General features: G+C 42.0%; 1 long non-coding RNA gene across 3 annotated transcripts in view; it reads right to left on the bottom strand.

Annotated features, from left to right (window-relative positions):
- Positions 1-22,607, bottom strand: part of LOC140647660 (uncharacterized) — a 45,756-nt gene that overhangs the window by 15,569 nt on the left and 7,580 nt on the right. For 2 of the 3 annotated variants that reach the window (XR_012040897.1, XR_012040899.1), the window contains exons 2-3: positions 3,812-4,036; positions 789-936 (exon numbers count right to left, since the gene is read on the bottom strand). This is a non-coding gene — a long non-coding RNA (uncharacterized lncRNA). Of the gene's footprint in view, positions 1-788; positions 937-3,811; positions 4,037-5,950; positions 7,170-22,607 lie in introns of all 3 variants that reach the window. The other variant, XR_012040898.1, reaches the window with a different exon arrangement.

The raw sequence follows: 22,607 nt of genomic DNA, 5'->3' as shown, positions 1-22,607 counted from the left end.
CTTGCAATGGCTTAGTGCATACGATCAAAAAATAAGGAGAAAATTCCTTATATCCTGATAGGCACCATGGTGTCATTGAAAAATAAAAATCTTGCATGATTGCAGCATCATTATTGGATAAAGATTTCTTTTCTGGTGACTATTTAACGAGACATTATTTGAAGGAAGCTAGCATTGTAACCAGACAAATATCCTCGCTCAAGCTGCCTGGAAAACTGTGGTAGGAACAGCTTTTGAAACTCATATAACAGACGTTGTGGAGAGAAGAACCTTTTGAACCTTCACTTCTGATAGGGAGGAGATGCATGAGATGCTCGTGTAAATGCACAAGAACATGAAAAGTTGGATGGGAATCATCCCACCTAACTTTAGCCACCTGTGTTAAGAGCATACCTATTTTAGGTTTCCTTTACAATCAGCAGAGGATGAGAGATCTCCAGAAGGTGAACAATATTATGGTTCTTTGAATTGTCGGCTGCTGGAGTGTCTCTCTTTCTCTCCATTGACTGTAAAGGGCATTTAGGGGTCCTACAGCCCATGGGTAGCTGCCTCCATTCAGTGCCCATATCTAGGTGAGATAAAACTGGGACTTCCAGTATACACTATAAATGTAGTATGTGGAATTACAGAGCTATGTAACAAATGGAGTTCTTAGTCCAGTCTAGGAAATCCCAAGTTAGACTTCTCTAGGTTAACACCAAGTCAAGCTCCACTGCTAGGAGGGGAGGAGAAAGAGGAAAGAGAATGCATCCTGGGTGAAGAAATAAAACATTTTCTCAGATGCTTACTCAATAGTATTGTGCTTCAGGCTCAGGATGTTGCTTCATTGTCAAATGGCTGATCTTTCCTTGTCATGCTTTCCTATTGTTCTCCATTCCTTAAATAATCCTGGCTTTCAGCTGCATTTTTCATCCATTTAATTCATTTTCAAACCCCCTGAAAAATAGAGATTAGTTTAGCAGATCAGGAATGAATTAGAAAAAATGTTACATAATGGACCTATTTAAATTATACAGTTGCTACTTGCCTTCGCATAGTAATAAAGATGCCGTTAATAGCTTCCACTTTATTTAGCTGCTAAATTCTGCTTTGTTTCAGAGATCAACTCCACTGCAGTAACTACATTGTTATTTGCTCATTAATCACTATTATTTGCTCTCCTTTGATTTGTTGTGAAGTTTCAGAACACGGGCAGTCCTCTGGCAGACCGATGAACATTAGACCTTTTAGGCTCTATGATTTTAACTAAGTATTACTATTATAATGGTTTACAGACATTAGTGGTTTGTCTTAGGGCTTCACTGTGCAGCCCATGATATCATAGCAGCTCTTAGGTAGAACTCAATCGATGTCAATTTGTTCTTTGCAAAAGGTACAAGAACAGCATAGTGCTAGTTATTATACAGTCAGTATTTGTCAGTAGTTTCCAGACCACTATACTTGCAGTTAAATCAGAAAGTAAGTAATGGATTACAATTAACATCTGAGGTTAATTTAAATTAAAAAAAAAAAAAAATTACATTCATACCATACTTGCCCTTATGACACTATGTACTTCAGAATGTTGCCACAAACTTACTCCTTGAACTGGAGTCTTGTATCATTACAAGATCTGGCAGTAGAAGATATGCAAATGGTTGTAGACATACTGCAGTGTTCTTCAGCAAAAGAGCAGCCCAGTGCAACGGTTATACTAATACAGATGGAAGTGTTGGAGCAGATTATTGTAGCATCTTAATATTTGTATAGGTGTTACAATTTAGAGTGAACAAGGCACCACTTTTTTTTTCTTCACATATTTTTAACAAAATCTTGCAGTTAATATCTCATTAAACATGTGGGAAAAATCTCCCAGGTGATTCCTTTTGCTCAGACCTCATAATCAATAAATTCCTGTGGAGAAAAAGCTTTGTCTAAATTTCACCAGTTAGGTTCCCTGCAAGCCATGGTTCACTATCACCTTTTTTAGTAAGTGTACTTGCTACATCTGATGCTTAGTGGTCATAGTTATAACCTGTCTCTCTGTATCTCTTTAGTCTGCCTTTTCCTGTGATGCAGCAGCTCCCACCATTACATGCTTTTCATTTAAGATGCTCTCCATTTTGGTGAAGTGTATTTGCTGTGTTTGGTCTCCTATCTTTAGGGTGGCAAAGAACAGAAAAGAAAAACAGCCTGAGGTGACTTGATTGAGCTTCTACATGGAAAACGTAGCAGAAGAACATCTGTTATTATCATAGAATCATGGAATCATAGAATGGTTTGGGTTGGAAGGGACCTTAAAGGTCATCTAGTTCCAACCCCCCTGCCATGGGCAGGGACAGCTTCCACTAGACCAGGTTGCTCAAAGCACCATCCAACCTGACCTTCCAGGGATGGGGCATCCACAACTTCCCTGGGCAACCTGTTCCAGTGCCTCAACACCCTCATCGTGAAGACTCATTAGCAGAACTCCTTGCAATGAAATTGCTTATAGCATTTACGCACCTTTCAAAACATACAAATTGGAGTAGGTGCCAGACTTATCTCTGGGACCTGCTGGACCTACTGAGTAGCTCTCAGACCACCCGAGATGGACTGTGGTGTCCTGCTGAGACTGTGTTGTGCCTCTTTGCCCAGGGAATTTGGACTCTGGCTGGCACAAGTCCAGAAATCCGATAGTTTAATGCCCAAAGTTGTAATCTTCAGAGTAACAGCCACTGGGCACTGTCAAGTGAAGCTAACCAGTCTGGTTATCTCATGCTCTGTGTGTTTATTTGAATTTATAAGGTGCTTCCTGAAAAAAAGCTTTTATGAGGGGTCTGTGTATATTGAACTGTTCAGAGGCTTTGCAATGGTCCTCTTACAGGCCCATACTTCGCTATCTCTGAATGCTCAGGAGAATGCACCCAACTACTTGAATATTTGTGAGTGGACTCCGTAACTGCACAAACATGAGTTCCAATTTAATTTAAAAATTTAGGGAAGCATTTATGAACAATATTTGCATGTTCTCCCATCTTCAGTCACAGCTCTGCCTGTATCATTGGTTTAGAGTAGCAGTTCAGACTAGCATAATAAATAATCCACAGTCACTGAATATGGGTTGTCACTGTGGACAGTTTGCTTGGTTTTCTCAGCGTTTAGAAATGGTATTTCTCACCTCCTCTACACAAGTCTTTTCACTATCCTGCCAACTTATTTGAAGGAAAAAATAACTTCATTCTGGTTTGAGGTGTTTCAAAAGTTATGTGAGAAGAAGCTTAGCTGTTTTTTTTTGCAGGAACATTAGCTCAGGTATGCACCTCACTTCTAAATAAGCTACATTTCAGGAAGCCTTTATGTAATCTCTCTACAGCGGGAATGTTCAGAAACATTTACATTTGAAAATGCTGTTGCACCAGTAGGTCTCAAAAGCTATGTCTGTGTGAAGAGCTTAATCTTTGGCAAAGTCCAAAAAGCTGTTGCCGTTTATTTTTGGCATCTAAAAGAAGTTATGTGTCTAGCTATCTTAGTTTTCTGAAGTCCTTCTACAGTCAACAGTGTACAAGTGAGAGATCCTTCCATGGAAGATGCCTGTGGGGGTGTCAGTCTTTGCTGATTATAGAAGAAGCACCTGTAATCTAAGCATCTTCCAGTAGATGCTTAACTTTAAGACTTCTGCTTACGTTTACATATAAAGCTTCTGAAATGTGGATTCCCAGAACTTGACCTTTCAAGCTTAACTTGATATCTGAGCCAGTGACTGAAGCCAGACTCCCTGGCATTTCCCACTGTGCTGCCTGGGTGTGAAAAGGCGCAAGGAGTCACATTCAGAACAAGAACATCTACTTACCATGCTGTGTTCATGTGGACATCAACACTGCAAAATCAGCATTATGCAAACAAACTCTTCTCCTTAAACAGGATCACTTACGATAGTAATTCATAGGCCTGCCCATCTTCAGCTTTCCACCTATTGAAAGCTGTTCTTTGTTGGTTTAAAATACAAACGTCATTTGCCTTCTCTCCATAGAGAGGTCCACAAGTGACTCTAGTCATCACAGTCGATGATGAGCTGCTGAAAGAGAAACCAGGATTGAAGATAAATATTCACAGCTCAGCATCATATCAATACTTTCACTACAGAAATTTAGAGTTTGGTGCACAGTCAACTCTCAAGCTTACTTATCCTGGATTTGATACATCAGAGTTGGATAATTCCGTTCAGGAGAAACACAGGTATTGCAAAACATCTATGAACCAAGCAATGAACTGAATTCCTTTTTGAAAAACCTGGTACACAGATTTCTGTAGAACGCAGGAGCTGCGACAGGAAAGGCATGGCCTAGCGTTTCTGAGTTATACAAAACATAGTGCCGTGCCAAAGCAGTAGTATTAGCGGGACATGAAAAATGATCAGTCTACAGTCCCAATAATGCTCCACAAATAATTGGAAACTTTGTGAATGAGTAGAATTTTGGAAGTCATATGCACATAAGAATTACCATGTTTGATCAGACCCAAATCCTGCCGTGGTGAGCATCTTGTCTTCGGCACTTCCTATTCTTTTCCTTTGTTATTCTACTTGCATCTCAGTTATGTCCAGAATTCCCAGTAAAATCAAGACTCTACTGCCTAAGCATATGGTCAAAGCCATTCTCTGCCCCAGAGAATTTACAGTCTGAAATTGGGAGAATCTCCAAACTGTTGGAGCTTACCCTATTGCCATAAAATGATCTATCTTAAAAGTCCACTGTGGCAAAATATCTTAAGCATCTACTTAAGAAGTGCTGAGTGACCTCATTTAAACCAATCCTTAGGATTAGGCACAATGTTTGTTTAAAGCATTTTGAGATCCTGAGATATAAGAAGCTTTGGAAGTGCAAAGATTTTTTAACTAGCTTAATATGTTTTTGTGTTTATTTGTAGATGTAGAACTAATGCAATATAAAATTTGACAGCTAAGACTAGTCATGAAATTTCTCCAGGAAAATAAAAACCTGTTAACAATTTGCTGACATTCATGAAAACCCCTAAATGCTTCCAAATCTGCTTCCAGGTATTCATATGCAAGAATCTGCAGTCTTTTGCATTGCAAATATTAGCAAATGCTTTTTAAATTATGCTCGCTTTTCACACACCGTTTATATAAGAGCTTTCGGAGTAGCAGCAAATTGTAGTCCTATTAAATTTCAGTTCACCTTCACGCTGGCACTTGTGCCAAAATGGTTTTTGGGGGTATTTTATAGACAATCCAAGAGTACATGTCAACCATTAAGGACCTGAATATACAAATAAGAAAATATGCTATTAATAATGAACATGGCAAATTCTGTCTGCTTTACCCATGTGAACAATTCGGTCAGTTTACTAATAACTTCATTTGAACAGAGGAGACTGTGTATGCCATTTCACAGCCTTTTGAATTTCTCTATTTACGTGTGAGGAGTGCAGCAAATAAAAAGAAAATAAACAATTCACTTTGGAGTCTTGGGTTAATTATCAACTTTGGATAACATTCTGTTTAATGCAGCTATTGAATTTTTCAGGAATAATTTTTTTAAGAAAGCAGTTTTTAATTTTGCAGTCCCAATACTGCTCTATGGGTTTATTTCCAGGGTATTCATCCTAGTTTAAATTTAGCCATCTGGAGAGTGTAAGCACAAGCGGGAAATGGAGAGAAAATTTTACCCTTTTTTCTTTCTCTTGTGTATAGCAGGTTTGTCGAGCCTATTCTGGTGAGTCATGTCCAGCAGTTTCAATAATTTAGTCTCATTATTCATTAATTCACTTGAGATTATAATTTTTTTGATCATTTACACTTTTGCTTCTTAACGGTTCTGCCTTTTTACCCTAAGGAGCACAGAACTGGGCCAGGCAGGGAAACAGGAAAGTTTGCAGTTCGGTAGTATAAAATGAATTCATCTGGAAGACTGACTGTTTCTCCTTATTTCCCCTCATTAGTACCCCTTTCACTCCTTTTCCCCATTACCTCCTTGTGAAGTTGAGCTCCCAGTCATATGGATACCTGGGAGATTCAGTGAGGAAGAGGAGCAGCCCCGGCACCCCTGCGTACAGCTGGAACGGGATCCAGTTCCTGCATCCCGGTGCTCTCTTTGGGGACAGAGGAGGTGACAGTCACAGCCACCAGAACCAAAATGCACTCTTGCAAATGTCTCCTGATGGGTTATTGTTCATGCCTTCCTAAAAGTTTTACCACAGCTTGAATCAGCCTGGGCATATAAAGTTTAGCTTTACTCCTCAGACCCTGTCTCTTTCTCTCCCATCTGCTTCCAGGATCTGCCTTCCCTTTGGGAATTTCCAGGAGGAATATGATAGTAGGGGTTGCCTATACTCTGTGTATGCACATAAAATGTCCCTTCGTGTTACCGCAGGCCAGAAATCAGGATTGTTGTCTGCTTTAATTTATGCCTCTTTCTCCTTCAGCTGGAGTGAGGCTTCTCCTGAGTCGAACCTACTGCAGTTTCGTGTCATCTGTGACCACCTTTTGATCTGCTCTAAACCCAGTCATTCGGAGCAATGCAGTTGTGCCAAACAACTCCCCCAAATGCACCGGGAAGAGCAAGGAAATAAAACCACCTCTGCTACTGCCTTGCAGAACCTCTTTTCCCTGCCTCTGTCATTTCTATAAACAACTTTCGATGAGGAATGTGGGAATTTGGTGTGGAGAGTGGGAAGAAAACTTCAGCTCGGAGGAGGCAAAGGAAACTGGGAAGAGCAGGAGCCTGGGAAGGGGGGTAGCAAACTGGAGCCTGGGGGAGACTAGCTCTGTCTGGAAAAATAGAGTATGAAGCTCCCTGTGGCTGAAGATGTGTCGTCACTGCCAGTGGGCTTGGTGGCCCAGGCTGCCTTGCCAAAAACTGAGAACAAGCAGTTGCCTAAGGAGCATTGTTAACTCAATCTTATAATTTTCTCTGTTTGTCCAAGGTATCTTGTTTATTCGCCGTTATTTCATCTCCGAGGGTCTCTTCCATGAGGGCTTGAAGGACACCTTAATTAACAGCAGCAGTAATGGGTGGCAGGGGGGTAGCAGCATGTGTCTCCTTTCCTGCCCCGCCATTTCTTCGGTCAAGGAAGTCACTTGCACTTTCTTTCATCATTCCTCCTCCTCCTTCTCTCTCCCTCCCCTGTGTTCCAGCTCCCTGCCCTGATTCAAGGGCTTGAAGGTCTGCTGGTGGTAGCCGTGGTGGCTGCAGGGAGGAGGGAATGGGGGAAAAAGCAGAGGGAGTAAAATAAGTGTCAAGGAATTCATTGTCTGTTCTCCACCTGTTGTTATTCTGGTCCCAATCAACCTGCTAGCCAGGCTGGAGCCAGTGGCCATCTGGAAACACTGCTCTGTTTATAAACTTGGCATGAAGCAGCACTCCTGGGCCCTGACCTCCCACACAAATCTGGAAACAATTAGAGCAAGATGATAGGCAGGCAGGCAGGGAGAGGAGGGGAGAGAAAAAGAACGCGTGAGAGAGGAGGCTGCAGAGAAGGGAAAAAACAGACAGAGGGAAGGGGAGCGTGGAGAAGGTGGCAAATGTTTCTGAGATGCAAATATTTATGCCCACCTTAAATGACCGCTGGCTCATTAATTATTGCCCTTGCCAAAACAGCTTTTTTTTCCATGAAGGCTAAGGCATGCCTCTTTGCCTCCCCCAGCAACACAGGTTTTCCAAATTATATTTTATGTTTTACGCTGCTAAAAGTTTGCCTTTACGACTCTTAGGAAATTAAGATAGGTCTGTTAGGTCCACATGCTCAGACCCATACATGTTCTGTACTTGGTGATACTGAAAACTGGAGTCCAAATATTGCAGCTCCTGCCCATCTCTACTAGGAGTAATGTCTTTCTCTGCTGCTTGTACACCCAGGCGCGCTGCTTTCCAGAAAGGACGGCTCCCAGTCTCCAGCTCTCCCGAGTGTGGGAGTCATTTGGGCTCAATTCTCTCAAGCCTTCTCTCGCCCCACCCTACCCACCCACTCTTATTGCAACTCCTCATCATCTTTACTGGGAAGGCTGCGCTTTTCCTGGTCAAACCAGACCTTCAGTCACCGGGTTACTCCCTAGCTCCTCTTCGGATTTTGGACCCTTTCCCAGCCCTGCTCTTGCCGTGCAGGTAGGCAGCCTGCCCATCACCAACCTGCTCCAGTGGAGCCTTGAGGAGAGCAAGGAAGAGCCACAGCTCATCATGAAACAAAACCATGAAACAAAACCATTTCTCATCATGAAACAAAACCATTTCTCTTTCTGGATATGTGGTATGGGCAATCCTGTCCATGCTCTGGGTGATTTTAACGTAGCTAATACAGATGCCAGTGTGTTAATTCACTTTTCACAATGTGTCCTTTCAGTGTAAGAGCTGCAAGAGTGAGTCCTGGACGAGACAAGCCTGACATTCATTTCTGCTGGCCTGCCTGAGGGGAGGATCCCTTTTGGCTCACCTGACAAATCTGTTGCTTACATATTCTGAGAAGCCAAGTGTTGTGTTTCAGGTGCAATAAAACACGGCTCCTTTCTGGTGTGTGGAGCTGCTGGTGGTAACATTGTCAGAGTACATCCAAACAGATCCCTGTACTGGACCAGGTATGGCCCTGGACAGCCACGTTCAGAGCTGCTGCTGGGGCAACAGGACCTGAGCTGGCATAGCTGAGCATGTGGTATAACCCACACCTTTTCGTTTCCTTGATTTTCTTCATCCACCAGCCTTAGGCCTGGACTAGTGTGCCTTGCTCATGAGGTACATTAAAAGTCTATCATCTGCCCTGTAATTCGGCTATAGAAAACTATGGCTCAAAATGCCCAAGGTCAATTTTTTTCCTTGACATAGGCTTCAGCGGACTTGCCTCTGGTGCGTACGTCAGGGCAGCCTTTGGCCCATCAGCTCTCACCAGGGTGAGTGGCTTGCCTCAGCTATTTTGTGCTGGCCATGAGACAGGCATGGCCGAAGTAAGACCAAGACAACTGATAATGCTTGTAACACCAGCAGGTGTGCAGAAAAGGAATGATCAGCTGCCAGATGAAGGCTGTTTGAATTGTACAGCTCCTAACGAGTGGGGTGTTATGCAGAGGTAGTTGTGGTTTGATGGGGGAACCGTTCTGCATGCTACAGGAGGCACACAGGATCCACTCTGTGTCATGCTGTATAACAGTATCTCCATTATCTAATGCTTATTTTCGCTCAAATGGTGAGCTATCATCATTGGATACACGCTTATAGTATCTGTGGTCTTCTTTGGGGTGCTGGAAATCTTCTGAAAAGTGCTTAAAAGGGCTTTTCCTCTCCAAGGGAGTTCAGTGGTTCAGACTCGTTAATCTGAATGAAATATTGCTATCATAATTAGTGCTAATTGGCAGCTTTGTTTGCAGCCTCATCAGAGCCAGTGATTAGCTAAACAGAATGAGGAGGCTATAAATGCATGCCTATTCTATAGATAAATAAAGGACCTTACGGTCAATTACTGCTAAACCAGCACTTTTCAGAGCACTGTGTTCATGTACTGCCTCCTTCCCTTACCAGAAATTTGTGTTTCACAACAGCTGGTTACTTTTCTCAGATTTGCAGTAAGCATCGAGTTATTACGTTAATGTCTGGTGTGGCTATTCCTATGCTGACCCACTCAGGAATGCATTTTGTTTTGACATGACCTTGGAAACTTAAAGGAATACAAAATGCACAACATGTAGGCGTGTAAAAATAAATACAGGCAACCCACCAGACATGAATAGCAAGGAGGCTAGAAGCAATTCAGCCATAGGGCTAAGAAACAAATAGTTTCTTTATGTGGCTCTGGCTGTTCGGTAGCTGTACTTCAGAGCAATGTAATGGGTTTTAATGTTCATAAAAATGTTCAATCTGGTAAACCAATTTTTAGACTCTTACACAGTCTTGTTGAAATTGGATTCATTTGAACTGTAATATAAAATATTATGTTTACTTAACCCTTGTAAACTGATCTCCTTTGTCTTCACGAACTTGCTGGGCAGTTAAGGACCTAACATTCCTTCCACAGTTAATAAAATTTTGCATTTTTCTCTCTATTCATAAACTTAATTATAGTCAGACCTGGTTAATCAACATCAAACTTTTTTAACGCTCATTCTTTTAGATGGCTTTTGGTTGAAAAATAAATACGAAGGTCATGCACTGAATCTTTGTATATTATTAAGGTTCCTAAAGTCTGCTTAGATTTTTTGTGTGTGCAGCATGCATTGACTGAGGTCTGATTGTACCTATGATGCAAGCTTTAAATCATGTCAGAGACTTTGCTCTTTATAAAAGGTGATAATCCATTTCTGTCCTCATTTTTGACTCCAAGCCCTGCTGATGTGAATGGCAGTTCAACATTCAAAGCTGCTCTTCTGTTCCCCTCTCTACCCATTTCCTGAATTTTCATCTGTCTCGCGCCAGGCCCCCGGAGACATTTCATACAGGCATTTCTATGTTACTTGCAAGTGGGCAAGAATAAACTACATTCCATATGGCCATTAGGTAGCCTTTTTGCTACATGTACATTGCATTTCCCAAGGCACTCAGGATTTACAAAAATCCTTGAATGGTACAGTTGATGTTGATCAAAGAGTCCAAGATTCAAGAATTTATGAAGAAGGATTTTGAGATTTTCTGTCTGAAATTTTGTAGAGGATACAGTGGCTGGAATAGTGTTTATAAATCCTAAAGCTTTTTCTGGAAGTAGCTGGTAGGTAGGACTGAAATCCCTTTACAGCCTTAAAAGATGGTATAATTCGGTGTGCACTTTTGTTAATTAATTTAACAGTGAGTGCCTGGCACTTGGTTTGCTATGCATGGATTGTCAAGCTCCTGGGGACCATTTCACCCCACTCTCAGTGTGGAATATTAAACAAAGTGCAAGATTAGAATTTTAACTAAAAATGAATAGTGAAAGGACATAGCATGTTGTAACTTCAGCTTTCACCTCAGAACTGATTAATGACCACAGAAGATAAATGTAAAAGGTCAAACCTATCAATTTTAAAACAAGGAGCAATAACAGAGCTGCCATTTCTTAAGTTCAAGCTTCCTGCTACTTTAAGTCCTGCTTGCAATGGCTTACGCTGAGTGCTCCGTAAGGCTCACTTTGCATAAAGCTGAATTTTATCAGGGCTAGTTTTCAGCTGTGAATCAGATATGCCTTTGTGGATAAATTCAATATTCTGATACCAGTAGGACGGATGTGAAGCTGTGCAGAATTTTAGCAAAGCAGCTACCAAAATGAGGCAAGAAAGTATGAGACCCTTTTGTGTGTATGCCTCTATGTGTGTTATTTAAGGAAGATAGCTTCATCTCTGATAAAGCATCTGTATTTCATTGGGATGCTGCTTTTTCCCCAGTTTATGACATGCCTAATTGAAGCACCGAGAGATCTAGTGCCTTGCTCAAGGTCACGGATTGATTCAGTGGCTCTATCTCAAACCTAGACTTCAGCATGGCTCCAACTTTCCGATAACACAGCTTCTGTGAACTCCGAAACGAAAGGCAATACAAATGACTGCCCATAGTATAACCCATACAAAGACCTTTTTTTGTTGTTTGATGTTCTCTTTTAAAACAGTATGTGGAGAGAGAGTACATGGAGAGGGACTAGGAAGGGAGTAAGTAAAAGAAAACACTGTGTTCTGTGTTCACAAAACAGTAACAAGGACTTGTACAAACTGCATTCATGCCCAGACTGTGAATACACAGCTTGCATGTTTCAAAGTATTTTCTGCAGAGTGCCTTGTAATCACTATCCTCAGCATCCTGTTTAAGAGAAGCTATTAACTACTTGCAGTACTTTCCTTCTATTTTTCGGTAAGATAATATGAGGCAAAGGCCAAGAGCTAACGTCAGGATCTGTCCAAAGCACTTTTTTTTTTTAAAGAGGTCTGTTAGTCGATATTTTTGAAGTGGCAGAAAGGAAGCACCGGGGCAGTGTCCTTCCTGGCTCTGCACAGCTTCCTGAGAGCTTCCCTGCCGCAGCGTTAGTCAGAGCCCTGCAACAATTCATACTCAGCCTCCCACGCCATCGTCTGCCTGGCTTTGATTTTCTGAACTTGTACGATTGGCCGGCCGGTCTGTTCTCTGACTTAACGATGAGTGTACAGGTGGCAGAGCAAAGAGCCAGCAGAAACATCGCTGTGATTCAGAGATTGCCAATGATCTCTGCGTGCATGTCTCTGAATACACCTGCCTTTTAATGCTGTAGTAGACAGGGTTGCGTAATGTACCCAGATTAAAGTCTACAGGGCTCTTGGATAAACCCATTGTGGTTAAAAAAAAATAAAATTAGAGGTGACTGATTGCTGACTAAACTGTTTTCATGCGCACATTTCTCATATCCCTGGTGATGAACTCTCTCCAAACTTCTTCCCACCTGTTTATGGCTTGGCTCTCTGGGCCAGGTACTGTTCCCATTGGCACAAGTGCAAATCCAGTTACCTGATGTAAATTAAAACCAGTTGGGCTACTCAGGCTTCACATCATTGTAGTCATTGTGGAGCCACGATTTGTGAATGGAGTGATGTCTAGCGCTGTAATTTCCTGCAAATGGTGAAAAGACGCTGATTTTGCCTGTAGCAACAGCTGCTGAGAAAGGGAAGAGAAAAACCTTTGCAAGAGCAGGAGGAGATAACAAAGGCAGTGTACAGGGAAGAGTCACTCAAAGGACCCTGATTATCTTTAGCTGAGTGTTTGCTCACTGAAAGAAATGAGGATTTGCAGGCTTTTTGGTTTTCAGCCTTTTGTGGGCGTGTCTCCTATCACATTTCCGTTTTTTAAAATATAACCAGCCTTTTTCTTCTCTCCTTTCTATTCTAATAGTACAACTATTAGTAGCTTCATCTTGAGAGCCAGTGTAGTAACGCAGTCCAATCTTCGTCTGTGCTCTCTCGTCACCTTTCAAAAGTCTTTGAGATAATTTTGTGTTAAAAACAAGCTGTCTCCTCAAAGAGAGCACTGCTGTTCTGATTCCTGTTGTCACTGTAGTGAGAAACTGGTTTTTACCTCCCCATGGCCTAATGCAGCAAGGAAGGCTAATGGAGAGCCTCTCAAGAAACCGGTAGGCTTTGATTTTCATTTAAGAGGACGGAGGATAGCAGATTTTGGGAAAGTTGTACCCTGCAGTAATAGAGCTAACCCTCTGCACGCTACCTTACAGCGGCTGTTGTGGGGGATCATACTGCTCTGCACCCTTGGGACAGATTTCAAGGCAAATGTTTAGCGAGAAACCAGATATTGAAGCAAGAGACATGAAATGTTATGAGGACAAAAGGATTCTGCTGTTATCAGAAACACCTGGGTCCTTGGATCAGCCAGGGTCAAAGGAACCACCTACGTTCTTCCTGCCACATATATATGAAATGTAATTTAAATAAAAAGACTCAGCAGCTCATAAGAGATCAGAACTTTTTGCACCTTCTCTATTACCCTATTATTAGCTTCCCTTGCTGTTTGCAAGTCAGGCTGTATTTGTGCACTTCAGCATGAATGCCTTTGTAACAGAGTTTTGTAGATGGCTCCTGTAGTTTTGTGAGAATTAACCATTATGTGACAGGAAAACATTAAGAGAGGAGTGGATGGGTTGATGTACTCAATGATTTTACATTATTAACATATTTGCTGTGCAGCTGTTAAACCAGATTTGTTGCTGATTTTTTTTTTCAACTCCTTATTTTCTTGTTAGTTTTGATTCAGCCAGAAAACTGCCCACGTTGTTTTTGTACTGAGTAGTTTATTGTGTATCTAGTGTATTCCCAATGCAGCCTAAATGTTTGTATTATTATGGTAGCTCTGACATGTTCCCAAATAATATTAGCTGGGATTTGATGAGTGGCTACTGTTGATGTAATGCAACTGTGACCTATATAAAAAAAATGTTTCTTCCAGCCCTCTCTGACACTAAGGCTTGTCTGGTACATCAGCCTACTTTTGTACTCAGCAGCTGCTTTAATAGCATTTACACTAAGCCATGAAATGGAAATTGAGATATATCAAGATAAAGTGAAGTGACTGTCCATTCTGGTCTTCTTGAACTGGGCCTGAAGTTTCACGTTATGTCCCCCAAATTTTTGCCGGGAGACCTCAGCCATTCTATTTCTACTTCATCTATGAAAGTGCTTTGCTTTTTGCAGAACGTTGGAGACATATGGCTCTGTCAAGTTACATTTGCTGTTAGTTTAGAAGAAAACTGTGAACTTTGTGAAAAACAATGAAGAGAAGACTTGTGGCACATGATATCTGTTTTACTGCTTTGTTAATGATTGTGTTACGTACCTTTAGACGGTGGATGGTAACTGTCAAGAAATCAAAGCTGTTTTTTTTATCGTCATACATGTTCAATTTTCATTATTTCATGATAAAATCCTTCAGTACCCCAAGGTACTGACAGCATATATAACTTTTAAAGTATACATTTGTCTTTTATATTACTATTTCATAATCCTAAAGATGTTAACACAAGGTTTCTTGGAATATTTATTAAAAAAATAGCCACTCTGCAGTACGTACATGACTGCATTTAGTGGTGGTAAAGAATTTCCCTGTATCCTAGTGAAGAAAAATGGTAGAAAAATAGAACTAGGAGGGAATTCATCTGCTTCAGCCCTCTGACCCAAGGCTTCTTAACTTGAGTATTTCTGACAGATGCCTGTGGAAGTCCTTGAGCTGTTTGGTTCCTCACAGTAGGACTTCCTGAGTTTTGCAGTTTGCATTAGTTTAGAGAGACATCCCTGCTACCTTTTTGATTAAGCTGTGCCCTGCTTGTGCTGGCCCTGGTGCAAAGGCTTGTTCTCAAGATTTCTCACTGTTGTGAGCTGCGGCTCAGCTATGCCACAGCTGCAGCAAGCTGCTGTCTGCCATTGCTCTTTTAAGCACCATGTTGATTAAAACTTCTTTGAGGCGCTCCGTGTTTTAGTGGCAGGACCCGTTAGTTTTTGTCAAGACACACAACAGTGTCAGTTCTAAAGGAACGGTGCTGAGGTTGGCCGTGGTAAGAAGTTCACTCAGACGTAATGTGAGTGCAGCACCTTCCTACAGCTCTTCAGAAACAGAAATGGGTATACAGGGCTTTTTGTTTTCCAACCCACTCTTTAATTTACTTTGCTGTTGTAAGATAGCAAAACTTTGCTTTTTGTTCTTTGGTGTTTATAGGTTTCTGCAATGATGTAAAAGTGGTGTTTTTTACAAAAGGTAACAGTTGTCATCCTTGTAAATCAGAATAATAAATCATGAAGCTTTTTTTTTTTTTGGTGGGCTATTTCTGCCTGAGAGTTGCATTCCCTGTGCACTAGAAAGAACATGCTTCCTGACCACTAAACACCTTTTCCGCTTCATGTAAGTTGACACTTGTGTTTGCAGCAGTTTTTCACCAGAAAAAGTGAAATCAACCAAAAGAAGTCAGGTTTTGTTTTTTAAATGGTCTGTAGGGCACAGATAATTTATGCATCATCATCATCAGGTTACACAGGAGTTTTGTTTCTTTTAGCGCAAACCAATTTCTTGAATGCCGAAATAAAATCCCTATTTCCAGCAATACCCAGGTCTTTCCATTTTGCATGTGCTGCCTCAGGAGATCCTCCTTCATGGAAAACTGATTGCAGGAGACACACATTTTCCACAAGTTTTCTGCTGCTTTGTACTGCTTTCACCCATGCTCCTTAAACATACATTCATTTATAGATGGTTTATTATTTATTTCTCAGGCCACCTTTACCATAGGTGAGGTTCTGCAGCAGGAATCTCAGATATATAGAGGGTTGTATTTTATGCCATTCTTTCACTCATTAAAATGAAAAGATTACAGTGCAGTTGTGTGAAGACTGAGGGTACAAGTTATTCCCTTTCTGCTACCTGTTTTGCTGTCCCCAGGGCGATTCCCCCTCAGCCCCCTCTTCCCAATGCTGGAGCCTACAGGCACAAAAGAGGTGGTCCCGGGGCTGTAATACTGGAAGTGGGCTGGAAGTGGGGAGAAGGAGCATTTCAGGAAAAAGAAATTACTTTACCAAAACCGTATTTGTGAGCTCTTAAACTATTTGTGTTCCGGTCAGAGCTTGCTCCTTCACAGTCCAGATTCTCCCCTGGCTTAGTGCTGCAGTGAAATCATACTTCTGTGCTTCTGACATTGCAGGCTGTTGCCAACATAGAAATGATAGTGATAGCACAAATCCACCAGGGATGGGCAAACTACTTCAATAAAAATAGCAACTGCCATGAACCTCAGCCCAAATTTTGAACTCTCTCCCCCCGCCTCTTTTTTTTCTTTAAGCTAACATGATTTCAATAAGTACCTCCCTGAAATTAATCATGTGGACTCTACAGTCTTGGCTGTCTTTGCTGATCCAGCTGCTGTCCTCAAATCTGACAATTTCCAATGCTTCCCTTGGGTTAGAGGGAGTGAGTACATTTTGGGGTATACCTTTGACCTGAGGAATGCATGAGATGGGAAGACGTCAGCCAGCTGAGCCCAGAAGAAAATGTGCCAAAACTGAGACTCCCCTGATAAAATATAGCGTGGAGAGGGGAGCTCTTGGAAGCCAGAGGGAAGGAGCTGCTTTAGGTGCAGGGGCGGGGGATGAAGAGGGGATAGAAAGGCTCTGATTACATTGGGAAGAATAAATTCAGAATAGAAGAAAGAGATTTCAGAAGATTTCCATAAGCCCTGGAGCATCGAGGCCACACTGCCAGATTGTCTCAGCCTGAAGTGTGGGTCCTTAGTGTGAGAGTGAACAGAGCATTTCCCCATCGCCTTGCATGCTTCATGCAAAAGGGAAAGAAAACAGCCTTGTGGGTGGCAGAGGTGAGATATCTTCTGTGCACCCCCCCGGTGGGACATTGTCCCAGAGCGTGTAGGAATGGGTGAATGAATATGGCACAACCGATCCCTCATGGGCTCCAGTGCAGGGGGCAGGCTGAGAGCTCCCGGGGGAAAGGACGTCAACACACCAACGGAGCATGCAGCTCAAATGCCCCTTGTAGCTAGGAACCTTGAGAAATCCCTTCTGCTTCTGCTCAGGCCATATGTTAGGCACAAGAGATGTGCGTTTGCTTTGCTGTACCCCAGGCTGGTCAGGTACGGCAGTGGCCATGTGGCAGAGTCGTTCCGGCACAATCCTGGGCTTACAGAGCCATATGACTTTTGGGATGCAACTGGCTCCTGCCTAGCTTGGTGGAGGAAGGACAGAGAAGCAAGAGTCTGTCTGTCTCACTATGTAAATGTACTGCATGGGTGAAATGCAGCCCCTGTTCCTGCAGTTGTCTGTGAAAACTCAGCTGAGGAGAGAAAAATGAGCTTGCAAGCGAAAACTCCGCTGAGGAGAGAAAAATGAGCAGCTTGTTTTTGGACACAGCTAGTGTGGGTAATTAGCACCTCTGAGGAGACTAATGAAGAGAAGCATAAGGAAGGTGAAGGAAATTTGCAGTTAATGCTGGTGCACTGGTGAGCTTTCCAGAGCATGGAAGTTTCTCTTTAAGCCATGTACATGCTGCAGAGCAGGCGTGTGGGAAAGGTTACAGTGAATTTGCCCTCACATAAGAATCACTTTAGAGCAAATAACAGTCCCAACATGAGAAAATGATTTCAAGCCATGAGAAGCTGAAACATTGTTCAAGGACTTGTCAGATCTGCTTTCTGCATTTCTTTTTTCGTATGTTTAGCTTAGGTGATATTTACAGTTTTAGGCATTTGGTTTATTGGCCATGGTGTTCTCTTTAATCAACCTATCACACGCTGTATGTGCCTTGCTGTAGTCTATATTGCGTGTAATTAGGGGGTAGCTGTACAGTGCTCTTCCAGCATGAAATGTGCTGGCCTTCAGAAATTGTGCTTCTCCATGAGTCTGGTGTTTAATTGCATGCCAAGTGTGAAAATGAATCTGTTCTGTATAAAAAATAATGGTATATATACAGTGCCATTGATCTCTCATTTCAAAATATGTTTGCAAGCTATACCGAATAAATCCATAGCAAGTACTTCTGAATGTTTTTCCTCTGACTAATGGAGGGTTTGCTTGTGCCTGACAGCACAGAGGGGGCTGCCAAGATGATGGGGGAGGAAGGAGGCAGGAGCTCAGGGCAGTTCCCATGGGTCTGGCGATAAAAGGAGCCTAAACCTCTTTTTTTTTTTGCCCTGGCAGCCTCCTGCTCGGTGCCAGCACACTCTGTGCTGCCCAGGGAAACTTTGCCCCATCCCTTTCAGCTCTCCCTGACTCTTTGCAGCTGTCACAGCTTGCAGGGGGGGTTTCACCATGACTGACGAGAGCGACGAAGGGACAGCGAAGGAAGGCGTTGATGGTGACAAGAGGGTGGCTATTTTGTTAGCTGTGGAGCCACCGTCCCACAGGGACTTTCTGGGTTGCCTGCAGCTGGTGCATCTGCTGGGCTTGGCTAGCTGGTACCAGCCACGTCTCCAGGGTCCCTGGAGCAGCCCCGTCTCTGCAGTCACAGCGTGCTGGGACTGCGGCTGTGTGAAAAGCTGGGAGTAATGGCTCTTCCCTTCTCCTCCCTCCTTACCAGCCCCTGCTAAGAGCAGCCATGGGGAGATGGTCACTGGACACAGGCAATTTTCAGAGAGGCTGGGCAGGTCTCACAGACAGACGTGATGAAGACTTGTTCATGCATCTATTTTTCCGTTCTGAAGGGTGTCTTTCTCTTAAATAGGTGTGTGCTCACAGGGCGCTCTCAAGGCTCCCTGAGCACTGAAAAAGAGAATTAATTTCCGACTGTGAAACTAAAGCTTTGTCTAGTTTTATCCATGTTTCTCTTTCTTCCTTCATGCCTGAATACTCTAAGTAAGGTTCAGGTGCTCAGTAACCATTTTTCAAGGGGTGGAGAGAGGCCAGCATGTTTCAGCACTCTTAACTGTGTGTGTGAAATTCGTGGATGCTAAACTGTTAGAAGTATGGTGTGAGGCCAGTCGTTTGTACCAGCAGGGGAGGAGTTTGGTGTTTTAACCATAATTTAGCCATTACGTCAGGACCTTGGATGTCAGACTGTTATTCTGCTTGGGGTAATTTCAGAATTAGGTTGCGGCAGGATCAATTCTGGACCTCCTTCCCACAAGCTGCTCTTTTCCATGTTCAAATACCATCTCAGTAAACCCATGTGGATGTTAATTGTGGTTGCACAAGTATGCCGTTACTGCAGATGCGTAAATTGGGGAAGCTAAGGCTCAGGCACATGTTCCCCGCTGGCAGCTCTGCTCTGCAGGAGTACCGTGATCAGAGGGACGGTAGAGGCAGCTGAAGTTGGTAACACCATTAGCCTCTTTGCGAGACCTGGCAGAGTAAATTCTTGCAACTTTTTGAACTTCACTGCCCTGAGCATTTACCTGGGCACCCTGGATACTTTGACTAGCGCTGTCCTGAATTCAGAATATTCTCCACAATACAACACATGCATTTATATATGAAGGGTGAAATTGAGCATTGCAAATTATAATCCTACTGTATGCATAGCACATGATTTTTAACGCAGCATTGTGGCAGAGAAATTAGGGGTGAACCATAATATACTAGGCTGATAAACTAGATCTCTCCCCGTAAAACATTAATCTGGTCATGAACTCTGTATGCTTTTTTAACTTTAAGAATCACACAAAATTATCTTTCTCCTTAATGCTTACTAATCTCTACTGATGTCTGCACTCATGCATGATCTGTAGGTGACAGACACTTCTAGTCCTGGGTGTGGAGGTTGACTCTTCTGGGATGTCTGTATGACTACATCTCTCTCCCCTTTTCCAAAGGTCTGTAATTCATCTGAAAGGAGTTCAGTGCTCCATTACTTACTCTGTTCCTCATCTTGCTTTTTCTTTTTTCTTTTCTACTAGACTTTCTCTACTGTGTTTTATTTATTTCAGAGACTAAGGGTGCAGATTTTTAAATCATACTTTTTTGTGTATTTCTTTTAGTGGTGTTGAGAGCTTGAGTGCATCAGCAAGATGACCGAATCGCTGAGTGGCTTTGGCACCTGAATCTCTTAATAAATCCTGTTAACAAAGACATATCTCAGGGGTAGGGTGGAGGGACTTAGGAAGTAAGAGATACAGAAGAGATGATTGAATAAATGTGCACGCAATAGCTCCCAGGGTTTGGCTGATCTGCTCATCATGCAGTTTGATGGGGAGAGGGAAGAATCACCTCTGAACTCTTCCAGGCCTAAGAGTACTTTGTGCTGGGCTGGTCCCTTAGAGTACAACTGCTGAACCTGGGCTGGTTACCAGTATTCTCAGGTAGCAAGGATGGTGGCCAGCTATGTAGGACACGCTGCTACTCCCCGATTCCTTGCACAAATGTTATCTCCTGCTGTGATGCTCAGGAATGCAATGTCACACCTCCTAACAGTTTGGCCCTACGCTACTATGGCACTGCTGACCAAATCTTCCTCAAACAGTGCAACAACATCTGCTGGCAAAACAGCCATGCTGCAAAGGCGCAATGCAGAAGCTGCCACTGAATGGCTTTCCTCCCTGATTTCAGTAGAACTCCTTAAACAGTTTGGATCAATGATATTGTGATACACACATAGAAAAGTGGGTAAGTTTACTGGTAGGGTTTTCCAGGCTGGATTGTATTATTCGCTTTTGTCCAAATGAGAAGTAGGTAAACTGCATTTGTCCAAGTTCCTCTCGTTACATGGCTCACTGGACCCAATTGTTCTACTACCCAAGTATTATTCCATAAAGTGGCACTGTCTGAAGAGTAAATGACTATGGCACTACATCAATAAATTTGGCAAAACTCAGCGCAGAGTGAGACAAAATATAGTGTGAACACTGTCAATAGAGGCTGGCTATAAATCCAACCCATGGTGACAATCTCCATTTTGAGCCTTCTCTGTCTTTTCTCTCATTTACAAATAAGTCACCATTGCCAGCAATACTATAAAAAAAATTTAGATTTGGTACAATTATTTTACCTGTTTGTTATTCCATTTGTATAAAATTACATTAGGCTTCTTCAGCCATACCAACCACCCACTGGAAGTTTGAAAAATTGGTTAATATGAAAACATTTGACAATATGGTTGAGAATTAAAGAAACAGTAGGATGGACATTGAATGGTAGAGGTGTCCCTTCCTTGATCAAAGCCTGACAGCCAGAGTCTAAGTCCAAAAGTTGACCTGAAACTTGGACTTGGACTCCAGCATGGCAGGTTAAGGGTTACCTGGGATGGAAAGTATATGTCAGCCTATGGGTCTTTGTGAAACTATTTCTTGCTAGTAAATGTAATTCAGTCTGTCTATAACTTTCTTTCTTTGGCTCTGAATAAAGGTTAGTGGAGTGACTAAATGTTAATGGAATATAGCTGGACTTGCGTAAGCCGTTTGACATGGGATCACATAGTATAGTGATTATTAATAAGATAGACTGATTCAAAACTACTGTGTCATATGTGAAATAGATGAAGACTTCATTAAGTCATAGGGCTCAGATACAAATTGAGATGGGAAATCATCACTGTGTGACAATGTTGCCATGGAAGTTCATTAAAATTAACAATTTCATCAATGGTTTGCAAAGAGCCCTATGAATTTGGTGCTAATAAAAACTGTTGGTGACAAAAAAGATGGGAATGATGAATTATAAAGATAGGTAATATTTTTTTAGTGCAACTGTATTTAAGGTTATATATCAAGAAACATATGTCACTCTTGCAGAAAGGCACTGAGGCTGAGTGGTCTGTCTCAGGAAGAAAGAAAATAAGTTTTTTTGTGGCCATGGGTTCTCATTTTAGTGTTTGGCTACAAGAGACAAAACAAAGCATGTGAATGGTGGTATATGACTGGAACTGAGAGGTTGCATTACGTCTATGTTTGGTGGAGGAGCACTGCTACAGCAATACTGTGTCCGGTTCTAGTATTCACAACTCAAGAAGGCTGAAGATAAACTGGACAGTTTCAGATGAAAACAACATTACAGAAGCAGTTTTATAACAAAGGAGGTGCAGGAGGAGGATTAATTTATTTCCAAAACAAAGGTTAGAGGGTCACTCGATGATACTCTGAAATATCTACGTAAGCAATGGGAATCGTCAACAGTGGACTCTTCAGTCTTGTGGAGAAAGGTATAGCAATATCCAACAGCTTGAAGTTAAAGTCAAACACATATCAAGTAGAAATTAGGCCTGTGTTTTAACTGTGGATATCTGGTATTAGGGATGAATTATATTTTTGCATTCTCTATCAGTAGACTATTGACTTGATTGACATGATTAAGATCACAACTATTTTTCTAAAGATGTATTCTAGTCAAAAATTCTGTCCTTACATTGCAAAAACTTGTGGCCAGGGTTAGGGAAGAGATCAGACTCAAAGACATCTTTTCTAATCTTAAAACAGTATAATTGCATCCTTTGCATCTTTTCTATCCTTGGAGATTAAGAATGGGTGAAAGTACAAACCAATGTAAACTGTTGCTTGGAACTATGCTGGAGGTAGTTATTGACAGTCTTTCAGGTTTTATTTGGTTGCACCTGTTTTCACACAGATGAAGCAGGGCTGCAACAAAGTACCACCATATATTTGAAATCAACTCAAAAGAAAGAAATTTTGGTCATTAGAGATATAAAACAGATCTTGTGAAGTAGTTAGTGTGATTTTTGGTACAACGAAATGCAGAGAAGTTTGGCTAAGACTTTTTTTTTTAA

The sequence above is a fragment of the Ciconia boyciana genome, chromosome 2 (genome assembly GCF_034638445.1).
Source record: "Ciconia boyciana chromosome 2, ASM3463844v1, whole genome shotgun sequence".
Taxonomy (NCBI): Eukaryota; Metazoa; Chordata; class Aves; order Ciconiiformes; family Ciconiidae; genus Ciconia; species Ciconia boyciana.
Note: the sequence above shows the minus strand (reverse complement) of the source record. Positions and strands in the feature narration are given on the sequence as shown.